Source organism: Euprymna scolopes, chromosome 29, assembly GCF_053919585.1.
Source record: "Euprymna scolopes isolate OS-2025 chromosome 29, ASM5391958v1, whole genome shotgun sequence".
Classification (NCBI taxonomy): domain Eukaryota; kingdom Metazoa; phylum Mollusca; class Cephalopoda; order Sepiida; family Sepiolidae; genus Euprymna; species Euprymna scolopes.
In genome coordinates, this window is record NC_136510.1 from 40,854,064 (window position 1) to 40,873,132 (window position 19,069).

Sequence of the window (19,069 nt, forward strand, 5' to 3'; positions counted from 1 at the left end):
CAATACTAACTATTACTAAGATACTATCCCACTGATTAGTGTACACACGATAACCCTTATCCCCGAGTGGCTCCTGGGCTTTGATAAGTGGTGACCCCCATGTAAAAAAATACACACAATGTATAAGTTTAATACAAATGTTATAAGAAAATATCATCCTTTGAATATCACACCCACACCTCACCACAGCCGAGCAACGCCGGGTACCCCCTTTAGATTATAATATAAATCTCACCTATCTGTTTAAATGTATGTATGTATGTTATATAGTCAGGTGAGAGATATTCAAAGGATGATAACTTCTTTTTTAATCGGAAAAACAAAAACAAAACAGCGAACGCGATGCAAAATCAAGAATAGGCGAACGAAAAAAGAAATGGCATAAATAACCCTGCTTAAATGTTACAGAACTTCTTTAAAAAAATCGGAAAAACAAAAACAAAAAAGAAAACCAGCGAACGTGATGGAAAAATATTAAAAAAAAAAAAAAACGAACGAGAAAAGGGCACAAATAACTCTGTTTCAATATTATTAAAACTTTAAGAATCGAAAAAAATATATCTGATATATCGGCTCGAATGTGCAATCTTAAGATAAGGTCGATTCATCCTTACCACACGTTTAAAAATAAATCAATTAAGGGAATTGCTAAAATATTCAATTATTCTGTATAAAAATATTTGATAACAATACTGCAGGAGGCAGTTCGTACCGACTACATTTTTTCAACTACACACACAAAATTAAAATCATTGTTTGTTATTATAATAAATAATGGGGGTTTGTATTACTGTACACATAGATTCGGAAAAGTTGTCAAAAAACAAATATATAACAAATAAATGTTATCAAAGGTAAGATAAGTTACTTTTCTACTAAAGTGGACATATTTTTCGTGTTTTTATTTAATGTAACATGTTTATTCAGCTCGAAAAGCTGACAGTGTTTACCGATGTATTGGAAAATTCAAAATGGCGGCCGACTCTCTCTCTCGGAGAGGGTAAGTTTGGGAAAAGGTATTATAAATAATAAACTAGACAAATACTGTTAGAAATTCGCTCAATATATGTTACCGTGACATAAGCTGACATATATTCGGTTGTTTTTTAATAGTATTTTGTCTAGTTTATTATTTATAACATCTTTTCCCAAACTTACCGTGTTAAAGAGACAGTCGGGCGCCATTTTGAATTTTCCAATACATCGGTAAACACTGCATGTTTTTCGAGCTGAATAAACATGTTACATTGAATAAAAACACAAAAAATATATCCAGTTTGGTAGAAAAGTAACTTATCTTGCCTTTGATACCATTTATTTATTATATATTTGTTTTTGACAACTTTTTCGAATCTATGTGTACAGTAATACAAACCCAATAATGAATATTATATTATAATAAAAATGGGCACTTATATCGAACAGAAGAAGTTAAGACACTTGTAAATGATTTGATTATTTTAAAATTTTATTCAATATTAGAAGAGGCATTCATGGAAATCGATTAAATCGCCTATTTTTCAATCAAATCGATTGATTGCCTGTTCTAGTCAGAGACCCACCGCGGAGAACCGAGTGGAAGTTCCAGATGCCTTCCAGCGGTATCTTTGTCCATAATACATTGCAGTCTTAATTACACTTTAAAGAACTTACTATTGATTTTATAAAATTATTTTTATGTAATTGCTTCAAACAAATGTTAAAATGCTAACGTCAAGTATCATGGTTCATCTGTGCTAAAAACAGAAACATTAATTTTGAACGTCCCCCGTTTTATCAAAGAACCTACTGTAAATAGTATACGTCGACCTCTATGCTTGTGCGTTGATAAAAATGCTCAAGTGTTAGGCTGTAGAAGGGTGTTAACTCTGGTCGAAATGAATGTTCTCTCTTTAATCAGATTTTTTCGCTTATCAATTTTCGATACTTTTCAGAGGCATTTTGATACAAAAATAAACTAAGAACACCCCCCCAGATATATGAAGCACATTAGTGTGGAGTTTCAAACATATCGGCACAGCCATTTTGGAGTTCATGTTATATTAGGAGGTAAATCGGCACCAAAGCAGTCATATTATATAGTGAGACGGGTTGATATTGTTCTTATAACAGCACCCGTTATAAACGCATAACTTGTATGTATTGTTGTTTGGCCAGAGGGTATAATATCGACATATAAACTGAGTCATACCGGTATATATTATAATTCATATTTACTTAAAGGTATCATTTTTTAATAATATACGCTTCATAGCTTTTCTTAAAGAGTTCGTCTACCTTCACTGCTGAGATCCGTGATGAAACGTGAAATGACCAAGACCATAACCAATTGAGACCCCTGTTCTTCCTTCTATGAAATCACAGAATGACACTTTATATTTCAAAATATAAAGTTATTTCAGCTGTCTCAACTGGTATTTACACGGAGTCTGCATTACATGTCTACATGCTTATTCTTTACAGCCTCGCTCACTGTCTTGAAATACGTGTGTTCACTTTGTGACCAAACTTAAACTCTTCGACTGACTAAACTTTCCGACCGCTTGACCTCACTCCCGATGAACCGATTTAAAGACACATCTCCTTAACGTTGCCTCCTCTGTCACGTGCGCCTGCTCAAGGTTATTTTGTTTATATTTAACCTAATTTATGTAAACACCTTCAGCTTAAACCCATTGCTACACTTTGTTCTACTAACAATAAATAACTCCCAAATATAAACTATTTTAACAATACCACTGGCTAGATAGATAGATAGATAGACAGGTAGATCGATAATAACTAATTAACTTTTAACAATGTCATTATTTAACAATTATAGGGAAATAACTCACACACAGATACAGACAAATGCCTTTTATATTTAAGTAGTAATAGAATTTTTGCTAAATGGATTTTGCTTTGAATCTGGAAAGTAATTTAAATCTCGTTGAGGTAAATGGAATATAAAATGGCGTTAATAACTAAAGTAAAACTTTTGAAAAACTGCTATCTTTGTCATAATTAACCATTTCTATTTAGTTTTATAAAATAAACGTAAATTAAGAAGAAAAAAAAATTACAAAAGCACGTATTCAATATTGATACAATATTTACAAGAGCATCTATTTAATAATAATGTAATGGGAAATTGTGTTTTGGCTTTTCCATAGTTGTTAATTTAATGTAGGCATTCTCATGCGGTTACAAAAGAAATTAAAAGATCATAAATTTTCAATTTCTGTAAACTATTACAAAACACATGTTCTGTATAAAAATAAAATGAATAAAACGAAATATTATTGCCGTATTTGTATTTCATAATTGTTGTGTCTGTATCAATAACAACACGAACGCAGAAAGTAAAGGTAAAACAAATATATTAAGACGAAAAGATAATACATATTTACAAAGGTGCAGTTGTACTGCAGTTGGAAGATTGTCCAGCAGAGGGCGTGTTAAAGTCTTTCATGGAGCAACTGGCACATGCGTCTTGCCTATCCGGCGTTCGAACACAGCTCTCCGGTCTTGCTGACTTGATACCTTTATCTATATCTTCTCACCCACGTATGCTAATTAGTGGGCGTCTCCACAACAATAATTTTGAAATTTAGTGGACATTTTATTTTTAACTTGACTGCAAAGGATTTTTTTTTTACTATTTTAATGATGAATGTGCAAATTTTAGTGCAAGGTAAAAAAATTTTAATTCAGTATATTAAAATTTTAATTTACTAATTCGATACGTTCGTTCAGTCTAGAAAGACAAATGATATAGGAGTAGCTGGGCGTGTGATTGTGAGGAAAGTGTTGTGCAATCTCCAACCACACCTCTCTTGAATCGGCACTATTTTTGTCCAGTGGCAAGGAGACGTCCAGGACGACTGGAAACAATGTCGAGACAAATGGAGAGCACATACAGTACCTGGCCGTCCCAAATGGTCATCCATTTAGTACTAACTGGGTTATACGTTGCTTACATATTACTGTAAGAATGGCAGCCATTTTAAAATAGCACGAGGGCCTTTATTCGTGTCTCAAATATCTTTGGCAAACATAAAGAGGTGAGCGACATTTTTTATGACTGGCTTCCATAGTGTTAGGAGAAACATATATACCCCCATCCTTATATCATAATGGATATATAGATATGAGCCAGACAGACCTCCCCTTCCCCCTTCCAAGTCAAGCCAGACAGACCTCCCCTTCCCCCGCCTTCCAAGTCAAGCAGCAGACCTCCCCTTCCTAAGTTGAACAGCGAACAATCGAACGACACAGCCCCTCCCTCCCTCACTGATCAACTATAAGCAATATTTTCTGCTCCCCAAAAAGCAGGAATATGCACCCGCGTAGACGACGCATGGTGACCGACAAATGATCAGCTCAACTCAACTTGGCGGACGGCCATGAGACCAAAAAGGGATATTTACTCCAACATGGTATTACCTTGGTCAACACAATCTAACAAAAGCCATGCTACCCGAGAACTTTGTCAGGACAAACCGCATATCGAAGATGACGAAGAAAGAAAAAGAAATGATAAAGAAAAACTAAGGACATTATCACGTCATCGAAATGCGCGCGTCAGGAGAGAAATTCCCACCAAAAAAAAGAAAAACTAAGTATCGTTCGATATCCATTCTCTCAGATTTCACCTCCCCCCCTCAGCCCACCCAGTGACAGTCGAGTTCTTTCCGTGAAATAATTTCTTTCTTCACCAAGCATAAAGGTGAAAGAATTGGAAAAAGAAAAAAAAGATAAGGAGAGAAAGAACATTGTTACCTAACTTTCATTTTGATTGTTCTAATGTTTGTTTCAACTGTGACTTTATGCATTATCAAAAGAAAAGAGAAATTATAACCCCATCCCAACCTGATATTGTCTGCGACCCGATTTTCATTTTAATTAGCCTAATATTTTGTTTGGTCTGTGCCTTTATGTTTTAACAAAGTCTGTGACCAGACTTTCATTTTGAACATTCTAATATTTTGTTTCAACTGTGACTCTGTGTTTTTTTTCAAAAAAGAAAAGGAGAGAAAAGGAAGAGAGAAAATAATATATCTCCACCAATGACCTCCCCCCATCCTGATCTGATGTTGTCTGTTACTGGACTCTCATTATGACTGTTTTATTATTTTTATTTCCTTCATTTGTTTTTTGTTTGAATTATAAATTTATATATTTTAGCGTTATTCATTTGGTGTCCGACCTTTTTCATTCCCTGCCATCTTTATTATTAAACGTGAATGTTATCGGGTAGTCCATGACGATTCCACAGATTTGAAACTTGGGAGATGCCATGCGATTGTGATATTATTACGGCCGGCAAAATTCCACACTTTTTCTTTTTCTTACGACGTATATTTTTGCATAGAATTTCTTGTGAAATTCCTACAACACGTCACAATAGCAACCACATCGCTTCAGCGACTAATGCTGCTACTAATTCACCGCTCTCGTAAAAAGAGACGAACAAGTGAAACAGACAGAATGAAAGCAAACGAGTGCCGTACATTAATATTAATATATTTAAGCTATATATATATATATATATATATATATATATATATATATATATATATATATATGAAATAAAATGGAGGTGGAATGACCTGGATACTCAACGTTTCGCCCGATTTATGCGGGCTTCTTCAAGAGGGATGGTCATTGACGATATATATATATATTCGTCACTGCCCGGCTATTCCTCATACCCCCCAATCAAACATAGTCCTCTAATTATTTTTAATTTTATTCATTATATTTTTTATTTAAGTAATTTTCTTTATCTTAATGTATTGCTTCTACTAATATTCTTTCTATTCCTTTATTTTGGTCTCATTACCCATTCCCCTTCAAACAGAGGCTGATCTTCATCCACATTTTCTTTTTTATTCACGTTATTTATTTATTTACGTCATCCTCTTACTCTACTTCTCCTACGACGATGTTTCTTCTACGCCTAATTCCTATAAGCTTACCATCTCCTTTTATTCGTAACATTTCCTATTCGCGCTCTAACATATAATTATAAAGGACGAGTCTCCTTGTTGCTTCACTTGATGAGAGGCTTAGGTAATCAGAGCCAGTCAAGAATCTGTTCTTGACAGTAATTCTGAGGTACGTCGCCTGTAGCAAGGCCCTCCTAGGCCTTGCTACACGATTTTCGGGTGGGGATAAGTTTATTGCTTGTTGCCTGAGTGACTGGCTCCTACTGTGGAATGCCAAGAGAAATGCTCAGGCAGTTTTTGATAGGCCAGAGGAGCCTTGCCTTCAGGGTCTCTGGCTTGACGTCCCAACCTTACGGACCTTGTGTCACATCTTGCAGAGGTGGGTAGCAAATCAATATATCTACGCTTGTTGTTTCTTATTTTTATTAGTTCGCTTAATTTATTTATTTACATCATCTGCTTGCCTTCCTTCTGTTGTCAGAGAGTTACTACTACGACCACTATCTATATTCCCTTCCTCCCACCGCTTCGCGTCTCATTCACCCTTTACCGTCAAACCTGCGTTTCTACTAGTTTCTTTTTATCTTTTGTTCTTCATTTCATTCATATATTTATCTCAATCTCTTACTATCATCTATTATGAAACTATTCTGCTGCTGCTTCTACTACTACTACTACTACTACTACTACTACTACTACAACTACTCACTCTATAATATACAGAAAAATAGGTTTGTTGTACGCGCTTATTGAAAAAACATAAACAAATGTGAAAATCGATGCGCTTAAAATTCCGATGTATTTACGGCTTTCTATTCGCATTATATCCATACATAGACTTTAGTTTGACAAGAATATTGAATAATGAATCTAATCGCCCAATGTAATTCAAATATAGAATACATAAAACAGACAGCCAGTGGCCATCTTTACCAGGGGAATTCGAATATATTTATTTCTATTTCTTAAATTATATCTTCAATATTTTCACTATTCTTAGCCTTATATATATATATATATATATATATATATATATATATATATATATATATATATATATATATATATATAACCAGTAGAGTTTAGTTTCCTAGAAGTACATCCAATGAAACAACATGTGTCTACCAAAGAGTGCTCAATGAGTGAACAGAGCAGGTATATTAAATTTATTTATACAAACATTAATTAATGTTTTTGTTTGAAATATCAGTTCTCAACGGTAATTCTTGGCCTGAAGACGTAGTCCCCCAACGCGGGTGATTACAGAAACATGTATGCACATATGTAGCCATTAATGTTTGTATAAATAAATTTAATATATATATATATGTATGTATATATATATATATATATATATATATATATATATAGAGAGAGAGAGAGAGAGAGAGAGAGGGAGAGATAGATAGATAGATAGATAGATAGATGTGTGTGTGTGGGTGTGTGTGTGTATATATATTCAAAATTTCATGATGTTGACCATCTTACTATTTATTCCTTTAATCCAGTTGACACACTTTTTGACGGTACATGTTACGTAGCACAAAATCATGCACTTTATTATTATAACAATCAGTTAATTGAATCTATGGTCAACATTATTAAATTTAGAATATTGACTTTTGTTATTTATTCATCATTAGCAGTACCCGCTAACCGGTGTTGTCCAGTGGAAGCGTGCCCCCCTCCCCTAAAAAAAGTATAGTACGGTTGTTGCTGTTGTTGCTGCCTGGGACACCTCTTACTCCTGTACGGATATTGAACAAGTCCCAGCTAATAAAAAAATAAAAAAAATAAAAAATATCAGCGAGGATAAGAATAAAAATAATTAGACACAGTAGTCAACCCAGGTGGAGAGGTGTGAAAAAACAACAAAAAAAAAAACAAGAAAAACAAAGTAGTAGGCAGGCAGGTTCGAACCTGTATTGCGAATGATGTAAGGAATATGAAAAAAAAAAGCCATCCATTTAGCCGTTGAGAAAGAGAGAGAGAGGAGGGAGAGAGAGAGGGAGAGGGAGAGAGAGGGAGAGGGAGAGAGAGAGGGAGAGAGAGGAAGATGGGAGAGAGGGAGAGGGTTAGAGAGAGAGGGGGAGAGGGAGAGAGAGAGGGAGAGGGTTAGAGAGAGAAAGAGGGAGAGGGAGAGGGAGAGAGAGAATGATTTAATGTGTTTTGATTTATAATAAAAAAAAAATTAATGTAGAATTTAAAACGTAAAACATTGAACAATACAAATAAGATTTTGGTTTTATTTTAAATCTTATATTGTTCTCGAATGCATATCTCGGAAACACTGTTTATTTTTTTGTTTCTGCGTCTCGACAAGAATTCAACATTTAACTTTATCTTTCTTTATTTCTTTTCGAGAGCAAAACCAACAGTTCATTTATATTGTTCGATGTTATCGAAACCATTATTTTAATTTATCTATCATCGGTAAAGCCATGTTTTCCATGTCGTCGCTTAGCTTAGCAACAATGATAGAAAAACGGACTGTGGGTAAAATGATAGCATTTTTTTTTTTGTCGACAGGTTCAAACTCTGCACGAAAATTTCTTAATTTTTTTCATTAAGTGCAAAGAATTTTATAGGACTTTTTTGTTTGTTTTTATTTTATATAAAATAATGTTGTTTTTGGTTTAAATAAAATAATTTTATAAAAGAAACAGTAGTTTTTTTTTTACAGTGCAATGTACAATAACATATTTTGGACTAAGTTACTACATGGAGGCATGTGAAGTCCTCCCGGACGATTTCACGGATTTTGATTACAATAAAAAATATAAAAGTGTGAAATATTCGTTGATCATCATTCAATCAATCCCGGGCAACGTCAGGTCTCCATGCTAGTATATATATATATATATATATATATATATATATATATAGAGAGAGAGAGAGAGAGAGAGAGAGAGAGAGAGATAGATAGATAGATATATACGTCAGTTTGGTTTTAGATTGGTTATACTTTCGTAATTGGCGCCATCAATTTACCTCAGCTGCACATGTGCACTTACATACTGCCGTGTTTCCACCAATTTAATAAATAATAAAAAAAAAATGGTTAACTTCCGGCGAAGTGTTTCTCAACGGATCTTTTAAAGAATTATTCAATAATATTTTATTTTTTGATCTCACAGAAAATTCTATTACAACGCCGACTTTTAATTTAAATTCGTTAATGAGTATGGAGTTCATATTTTGCTATATATATGCTTTGGGAAAGGATCTTGGTGACTGAAACACCCCTTTCGGCCGTTCTTTACACTAAACAGGGGGTCAGAGGCCTGATCAAATCGCCATCTTTTAGGTTCTATAAGTTAATTCGTAAAAGCATTATTCAATTTCATTCTTCTAAAAATCCAAACCTTATTTCGTTTCTGCTCCCAACAGTAAAGCTTCCTATTTTTTTTTTAAACTTAAAATGTTTAAGATCTACAAAGACGGGAGTGGCACCATTAAAACGAGCGACCTCTTGTGCTCCAGATTAAATTTTTCTATATAGTCACCACTATTCTTGATGCATTGTTGCCAACGATGAACGACTGCTATGCATTGGCGTCCGGAGCGCGCTTTGTTAAATAATGGTCGTTCGAAAAGAAATACACCCCTTCTTTTTATTAAATAAGTTGAAGAGCCACGAAGACAGGAGTGATACCATTAAAACGAGCGACTTTTTGTGCTCCAGAATTTATTTTTCTACATTGTCACCATCATTCACAATGCATTGTTGACAACGATGAACAATGGCTGTGCATTTGCATTATGAAGGGCGCTTTGTAAAAAGTAGGAGGTGTTGATTGAGGGTCTGTCGTGTTGAAGACAAAGATTATCATAGTCGAAAGGTTATGTTTTCTATGAGTTATTTTCTAATTTTCACTATAAAATTGTCTTTAAAAAACAATGCTTTAAAAATTAAATGTTCTGTAAGAATAAAACAATAGCATCTCTATGATTACATATATATGTGTGTGTGTTGTGTGCTGTGTGTGTATGTGTGTGTGTGTGTGTTAATAGATTAATTAATTTAATATATATTGCTAACATGAACTAAAAACTAATATTTCTTCAAAAGTGCTCAATACGGGTGTAGAGCTTGTACATAAATGAAATTATAAAAACATTGTGAGGAGTCTATGCGTATCAACCTCCTCATAATGTTTACATAATCTACAATATAAATCTCACCTTTCTGTTTAAATGTATGTATGTATGTATGTATGTATGTATGTATGTATAAAAGTCATTTTATGTGTGTGAGTTCCTTCTTCATAGCTTCCGAAACGGCAAATATCACACAAAGCTAATGTATATGTTCGGCGGTGTTTTTAGATATATATATATTGTATAGAACTCCATTCGATAAGTATCGAAAATCGAAAAAATCCTATCTTAAAAATAGCTTTTGTCTAATATAAATAAAACGAATAACTTTCATAGGGAAATATTTTGCGTTACTCTGACAAAGGGAGATAATAAAATTTCTGCAATTCATTTCTTCTTTAAAAAAAAACAAACAAACAAACTGATTTATTGTCATCTGGAGGCATATCTTAGTGGTAGAGCATTCGACTACACATCGAATGATCCTCTGTTCAACCCGGGACTACCTCACCATTTTATTTATTTTTCTTATTAATGAGTTCAATTTACGATAAAAAAAAGAATCATTTAAAATCGGCGCAAATCATTTCTTAGTTTTGATATTTTAAAACTAAGCATTAATCAGTGACTTTTCCAGGAAAATCATCGTCAAGCCCAAGTATCAGTGTACGTGATATTGTAAACAACCACAGACGGAACTTGATGAACGACATTATTATTGGCTCACAAGGAGCTTTCACAAAGGTCATAAAAGATCTCTCCTGGAAAAGAACCTGTGGTGTTCCCTGGAAGCTGGGTGACAACAAGTCTCCCCAGTTTTCTTGTACTTTCCACCTCTTCTGATAACATTTGCAAATGAGTTTGCATCATCGCAACAACCGCTCACCATTGATTCGCTAGCAGCTGTTATTGGCCTCCACTTGAATTTGAGTGGCAACAAGCCTCCTCAAGGTCCCAGTTTTGTTCACACTTGTACAGAGGAGGTCTGATCAGTGCTCTCTCCTCCGTCTTTCCATCCTCGTGACCCTTCTCGGCTATTTGGCATCATTCTTTTTTGTGCGGGAGGGCAGTGATTTGGTAATGGGTGGAGATGGGTGAGGAATAGAGAACTTATAGATATGCATCTTCTATGTTCTTGATTTAGTGTAACACTTCTTTATGTTTTGTCTCTGCAGCAGCTCGTCTAGCCCGTGCATGTGGCTCATGTGTATTAGTGTCCGCATTCAAGGATTTTCCTTAATATTTCAGCTGTTTTCATTATTGTTATTCGTGGTATCTTCCTAGCCATTTCTCTGATTCCAAGGTCTCCCATTCTTTTTTCTAAGTTTTTTGGAATTGTTCCTAATGCTCCTACTATTATAGGAACTATTATTATTATTATTATTATTATTATTATTATTATTATTATTATTATTATTATTATTATTTTACGGCTTAGTCCACCGGACAAATTATTCCACATAATATATGATAACCAATAGAGGATTGATTCTATAATAATACATACGCAATCTGCATAAATTAAAATATACTTAAGCGTATTGCACAACCAGGCAACACCGGTCTGTATATGGCGATTAAGCTACACTGAATATTCCGCGTTTCATCCACTCTAGGATTCTTCAGGCCTATGCGCGAATTCTGTGGTTGTTTGTCGTTTTTATATGCACATCTTCTATTGAAATTTTAGTTAGCCAATCAGCTTCTAGTATCCGCCACGCCCTTCCTATCAGCCAATGAGAATGCATTTATCGGACAAAGGCCTATTTGACCTCTGGTTGACCTGTTCCTTTGTGCGTGCTTTATTTTGCCTGGATATTTAGTTTCTTGATCTGTTTTAAATCTAGGTTAGTGTTTTTTTTTTGTTTTTTACCACAAAAGTACATTCAACAATAAAAAACACCGTATTCAAACAACACTAGTGAATAAATACTGGGAACTCAAGGAAAGCGGGCGTTCGCCGGCAGTGGAATGGAAAATAATAAGACAAGCTACCACGTGTAGGGACCTAGACGACCCATCTAGATTATGCCTTCATGAAAAATTTGCTTTCCTGTACTTTAAAGAACCCCAACATCTATTAAACTGTAGAAAAGAAATAGCAAACAATTCTGTTCACGAGATAAAATTTACTCTATGATAGCGATACAAAATAGTTTCAAAACTAACAAAAACAATAGAAAATAAACAAATAAATAAATTAAATAAACATGAATATACATAAACAATCATATATATATGTGTATATATGTGCATATATGTATGTACACACATATATATTTATATATAAACTAACATTAATAAAAATTAAAAAAAACACTAACCACTAATGTATATATATAAAACACATTCAATATAAAAGGATAACCATTTATCAGCATTAAATGTCAACCAGCTATATGGTTGATATGCCGTAAACCAAAACAAACTTCAGCTGTTATCCAGAATAACGCTTGCAGTTAAACCCGTATTGATTTGCTATCTCAATATTGCTGCAGCACAAATCGATTGATACGTGTTTTCTATTTCTGTTTGCTTTCTTTGTTCACTTTATTTATAAACAGCAACTACGATTTTTTTTTTTTTTACTTTTTTAATTTTCTTTTGTTCGTGAAAAGTAGATGATGTATTGTTTTATGCGTGTATAGACTAGTGTTGGGACGATTACTCTGAATAAGAATCGGGAACCGAAAAAATCGGAAGATTTGGGGGTATCGGAATTGGCATCGGAATCAGTATCGGAAACGTAAAAATTCGTGCCTATGTTTCGATGCCAAAAACGATACTCGTGATTAGCTTCAATCATCTGATTTTGTTTAAAGCAAAATTTTCTACTGCTTATAATAATAATAATAATAATAATAATAATAATAATAATAATAATAATGATAATAATAATAATAATAATAATAATAATAATAATAACAATAATAATAATAATAATAATAATAATAATAATAATAATGATAATAATAATAATAATAATAATAATAATAATAATAATAATAATAAAAATAATAATAATAATAATAATAATAATAATAAAAATAATAATAATAATAATAATAATAATAAAAATAATAATAATAATAATAAAAATAATAATAATAATAATAATAATAATAAAAATAATAATAATAATAATAATAATAATAATAATAATAATAATAAAATAATAAATAAATGCTGATGTATAGCCAGTATTAAAACTAAAACCGATAGAACATTCCTCACGCGTGTATTTTTACAGTCGAGAAAATATCTACACATTTAACATGTGTTTTTACGGTAACCCTGAAAAAAATAACAACTTTATAGTTCAACGTTTTGAGGTTTATAAAGAATCGGAATAAAAATATCGGTAATTGTATTGGAATCGGGAATAATATTGGAATCATCCCATCACTAGTAGAACCCATTATAGACAACGTGTCATCTCCGTGGACCCCAGTTCTATTCGCCCGCTAATAAAGCCACACTAACGCCGTTTCATGTGCACTATTGTTTCACACTAACGAATAAAACAGCCATTTTTTTTTTAGTTCTAAATGCAACAGAGCCACTAGCGCTCGCAGCAGAATCAGCCGCATCACACATATGCAAATAATTAAACCAGTGCGCAAAGTAACGTCAGGGGGATGAAGAGAAGCGAAATAAACGCAGAGAAAAAAAGAGGACACACGTGCACAGCGAATGACGGCGAACACATATACGGCAAGCGATGGAAACACACTTGGACGGCGGAGGACCGGCTAGGGTTGCTGGTGTGAGATGGACCTGTGGCCAGCTGACGGCCTGAGAAACTGCTAAAGCTTCTGCTCGACACGGTATGGTTTAGTTAAGTATATGTCTGTAAATAAATTTAAAAAAAAGATGCAGGCGTTGTTTGAAAGTACCAGTAATAAATATCTTTTATATAACTAGGGAAAAAAATAAGATTCAAATTTCTTCCTTTTGTTTGTTGCCTTGCGACTGGCTCGAATACGATGTATTGGGCCCGAGTGTTAAAATGTAACGACACCGGTGAAAAAGATTAACAACTACGTTGCATAAAGCCGTCAGATTATAGACTATTAAGTTAGCTTTTTCTCTGTTTGTTGAGGTATGCTTTCGTGAATTTATAGGAGGTCCACCCTCCCAGGCTTTGTATTTTCGCCCCTAGAAAAGGAGTAAGTTTATTACTAATGTACCATAGCGTCTCTATATTTTAATGGGTCTGGCTATGCATTTTTTGCAGGCCAGTGTGTTCTTCCCTTAGGATAGTGATTTTTCAAACCCCACTTTCCTGGCCTCGTTTCACATCTTCCCGCCATGAGAGGGGAATAACATAAAGCCAGGGATATCGATCAATACGTTTTCGGAAGTTAGTTAAACTTTTAGACACGTGGTTTAAGGATCTTTCTATCAAATAAATATAATTTCTGTAAAAAAAAAAAAATCCTGCATGAACGGCTTCAAAAGCGAAGAGACACACCAGTTAGACAGATCCATGTACGTTAGGAGCCTGCCTTTACTCTATCAGTATTTTCGTGGTAAGTGCTCGTCTGAGCCCTTATTTATGGCATTCATTTGTCAAAATTTTACAAACAAAACTCGACGAGCTACAACCACTATCAACAATTTTTCCCACTCTCTAATTGTGCCTAAACTGAAACGCAGATTCCATGAAAAAGGCTTTTATCCTAGAGCTATTCGGTTGTAGAACTCTGTCTTCTTTCCGGCTGAGTTCAACATGACCGTCTTCAAGTCCAATGTAAACAAGTTCTTGCTGAGCCGCCCCCTTAAATAATCAAATTATATGCAATTTTCGCTACTAGCGGTTACTATGCTGTAATACCAGTAACTACAGTCCACTCTGTAATATTTATCCTCGAGAGGCCTTCGGGCCTTGATAAGTAGTGACTACCTTGTAAGAAAATACACATGGAAGTGTGTGTGAGACAGAAAGAGTGAGAAAGACAAAAAAGATGGATAAGTAGATAGTAGTCCCTCTCCACCCAGTCTCATTGTGCCGGCACTGCTTTCTTCTATGAAGATGGAGCCCGGGTATATTTTTTCTACTTGTAGTCTCCCTAGTTAAAAAGATTATTATGAATTATTCAGCCGGGATTCACGTTGTTGTGTAGCAGTTATAAATAAGGACTTATTTTCTCTGACGGATAAATATCCCTGCTGGGCGATTCAGCTACGCATTTAACACTAAGCTTGCAGGGCGCAGTAATTTAATCTATCCCCAGAAAAAAATAAACTTCTTCTGGCCTTTTGAGAATCACAGTCGATAAGCAAAGCGATCTCTGTAAGCAACAAGGAAATCTCTCCCTGATCTGTCTGTCTGTCTGTCTGTCTGTCTCTCTCTCCCTCCCTCTTCTCCCTCTCTCTTTCTCTCTCTCTCTCTCTCCCTCTCTGCTCCTTGTCCTCTAGACGTTTCAGCATTGACAATATTCGCCAGAAGATAACTGCAAAACGAACTGGAACCGCTTAAAGAAATTTCCTTTCTTCAATTAGACACTGTCAAACTTTCTTCCTTGCAAATAAATCTTTTCTTTTGTTGCTATAAAAGGGTTTTTATTTTTCTTTCCGTGCGACGTTTTGGTTTAATCTATATGAATGAAACAGTAGATGTATGTGTCCGTGTGAAAATATTTAACCGATAAACTCCTAAACTACTGGTCATATAAAACTGTAATTAACAGGAAATAGTAATCATATAACAACTTGCTGACATATTTCGCATGGGCAAATTCGTTTATAGCATGAACTGGTTTAATATTAAATATTTCTTACTTATTTGTCGATAGCTGAAACAGTACGGAACACTGTTGGTGAGCTAAATACTTTATATCCCATTTTAGCTAATGGCACCCAAATCAATTTTAAAAACTTTGGAAATATTATCTATATATTAATAGGATAGCGGGTGTGCTTTTTTATTTTGTGTGTCACGCTTACATTCGAGTGACTGTCGTTTAATACTTAAAGACTTCTATTTATTGTAATAAATACGTTTACTAAGAATTTTTCAAAAGTTGTGGTTTCAGTTTCGATTATAGCTGATGACACTCCATTAATATATATATTTTTATGCATAATTTTATCAAGAATTCTTCACAAGTTTTGGTTTCAGTTTCGATTGTAACTGAAGGAACTCGTTATATATATATATATATATATATATATATATATATATATATATATATATATATATATATAAGTCTTAGTTTCGGTTTCGATTCAAGCTGATTCACCCAAGTCATATGAACATATTTTTGAAATTGAAACTTTATAATATATAAAATTCGATATAACATTAAAGCCATAATAATATATACGAAATTTGCAAGAATTAAAATATAATATTTAAGCTACACCGAGCGTCCCTGATAGCTTAGCTAAATACATTTGCAGTTTTAACAAAAGAGCTACAACAATATCAGAGCGTCTCCATTTACGCTGCACATCCACAAAATGCCAACATCAATATGCTACATATGAATAAATCCCTCGTGGAATTTTCACAGGTTCCGTTAGTGTTATAATATTCAATAGAGAACTGGTTCTATAATAGTAAACACGTCTGCATGAATTAAAATATATTTAAGCGTATTTCACGCTTGGCAACGCCTGATCCCTTCCGCTTGTATTAATACAAATCAGTGTATATTGCATTTGTCTAATTGATTCTCGTTTTGAGGTGACTTTTGACACCTGAAAGTGTCATTCAGGACTCAAACTTATTTATTGAAACAAGGCCTTTGCTTTGTAGTAGCTGTATAATGATGAACTATATAACTGCTCCCGCCGCTTAGAACGGTAGTTTTCAATTTTAAATGAGAGATTACTATTGAGTTTTCTTGAACTTTTTTCGGCACACCTATCAGAAAAAATATATCTATAAAAGTGAAAATGTGTGTGTGTGTGTGTGTGTATAATTTCCCTACCAAATAACTCCGTCAATTTTCGGTTTACAGCTCGAGATTTGAAATAAAGAGTATTGTGAATTGGGAAAATCTTTTTAATCGGTTTTCGGCAACAAATTTGGCTGTCAAGGAACCAAAGTTCAACCTCCAAACTCCTCCACCAATTTTGGGTCTAAAACACTTGAGATTTTAAATGTAGGTTACTTGGGCATGGATCAAACTTCATAATCTGATTTGAGCCCAAAACAATAAACGTCAATGGGTCAAAATTAGGGTCAAAGTTAAAAAAATATTTGACTTCTGCGGTTTCTACCAAATTACTCAGCCAACTTCTGGTCTAAACATTTTAAAGTTTACATAAAATGGTATTCAAAGATAGGGCAAGCTTTTTAATCGGTTTGGGTCGAAAATTTGAGCTGCCAAGGGGTCAAAGTTCAATAGATTTTACATTTGCGGGGTCTAGCAAACTACTCAACCAATTTTGGGTGTAAACATTTCAAATTTATAGATAATGGGTATTCAGACATGTGGCAAGCATTTTAATCTCTTTTGGGGCAAAAATTTTGCTGCATAAAGTTCAAAGTTGAAAGAATTGATCTTTGTAGATTCTACGAAATTTTTACACCAATTTTGGGTCTAAACACTTGAAATTTTAGATGTAGGTAACTTTAACACGGGTGCAAACCTTTTATTTTGATTTGAGACCCAAAATAATAAATGTTAAGGGTTCAAAATATGGGTTCAAGTTATAAAAAATTTCCTCATCAGTCTCTACGAAATTACTCAGACAATTGATGGTCTAAACATTTGAAATCTTTAATAAAGTGTAATCACACGTAGTGCAAGTTATGAACAGTACATAGGGCCCGGGCTAAGCCAGGATTCACTGCTAGTATAAATATGAATAAAGCCTTTTTGCAATAAAAGAATAAAAAATAACAAAGACGATTATATAAGAAACATTTTAGTCACATAACTCAATATATCCTGTATTAAATATCTGGTATAGAATGATAATCCGTGAACAGTTGTGCCTGGTGTTTCTTAACTACTGTTTCAATATGTGCGCGAATATAAGAATATAAGAGAGACACACTCTTTAACTTTTTTTTCAATATTTCTTTTTAAAATTAAATGTTGTTTATGTAAGAAAATTCCAGTTAACATACGGAAGTTCAGAATTGATGTAAGATTTTTTTTTTTTTTATCGTGGCGCAGTGGATAGAGACGTTGAATCTCTATGGTTCCAGGTGAGAATTGTCTGAAGATAGCGGTTTCAATCCTACCTAAAGCCGGCCAGAGGCTTACTTAGCCCAAATGTGGTGAGTACGACAAGAGGTATGGATGGCAGTAATTGCTGAAAATGCTGTTAAGAGATTCGGAGTTCCTATCCCGTCGCGGTTACCACTTGACGAAGGCAAGAGATATAGTTGACCGGAACGTCGTGAAACAACGACTAAGAAAGATGAGAATAATAGTCTGCAATAGATAAATTAATATTTTTTCTTTAGAGTTGAAACTGAACGGTGTTTTGATGATTAGGAAACTAAACGTCTTAATTAAAAAACATGAAATTGAATGGCTTCTCGCGATTATCTCTTCGCGGCAGATCAGGTATCGTTTCGCGATACACTAAAAACCTTGATTCCAGTAAAGCAACTGGCCCTGACGGTATTCCAATTATAGTACTAAAAAAACTTCAACCTGAACTAGCGCCCATACTTACAAAACCGTTTAAACGTTGTCTTAAGGAGAATAGTTTCCCATCTCCCTGGAAAATTTCATCAGTATGCCCTGTATTCAAGAATTCAGGTGATTGCCCATCCCCCTCTCAGTACAGGCCAATAAGTCTCCTGTGCGTCATGAGTAAGTTGCTGGAATCTGTGTTAAATACAGAAGTAATCAACCATCTCAACAAAAATAACCTTCTTAGTGACACTCAATATGGTTTCCGTTCTGCTAGATCTACAGAAGATGTGCTTACAGTTATATCTCATAGGATTAGCAAATCTCCCGACGGAGGCAACCTTTCTAGGGCAATTGCTCTTGACATATCTAAGGCCTTTGATAGGGTATGGCATAAAGGTTTACTTCATAAGATCTCTAGCTATGGTATTGCTG

At 34.1% G+C, this 19,069-nt stretch overlaps 1 protein-coding gene across 4 annotated transcripts in view; it reads right to left on the bottom strand.

Moving 5' to 3' along the window:
- The window catches only part of LOC145252615 (opsin-5-like), a 1,137,249-nt gene that overhangs the window by 355,481 nt on the left and 762,699 nt on the right, over nucleotides 1–19,069 (bottom strand). The window lies entirely within an intron of this gene.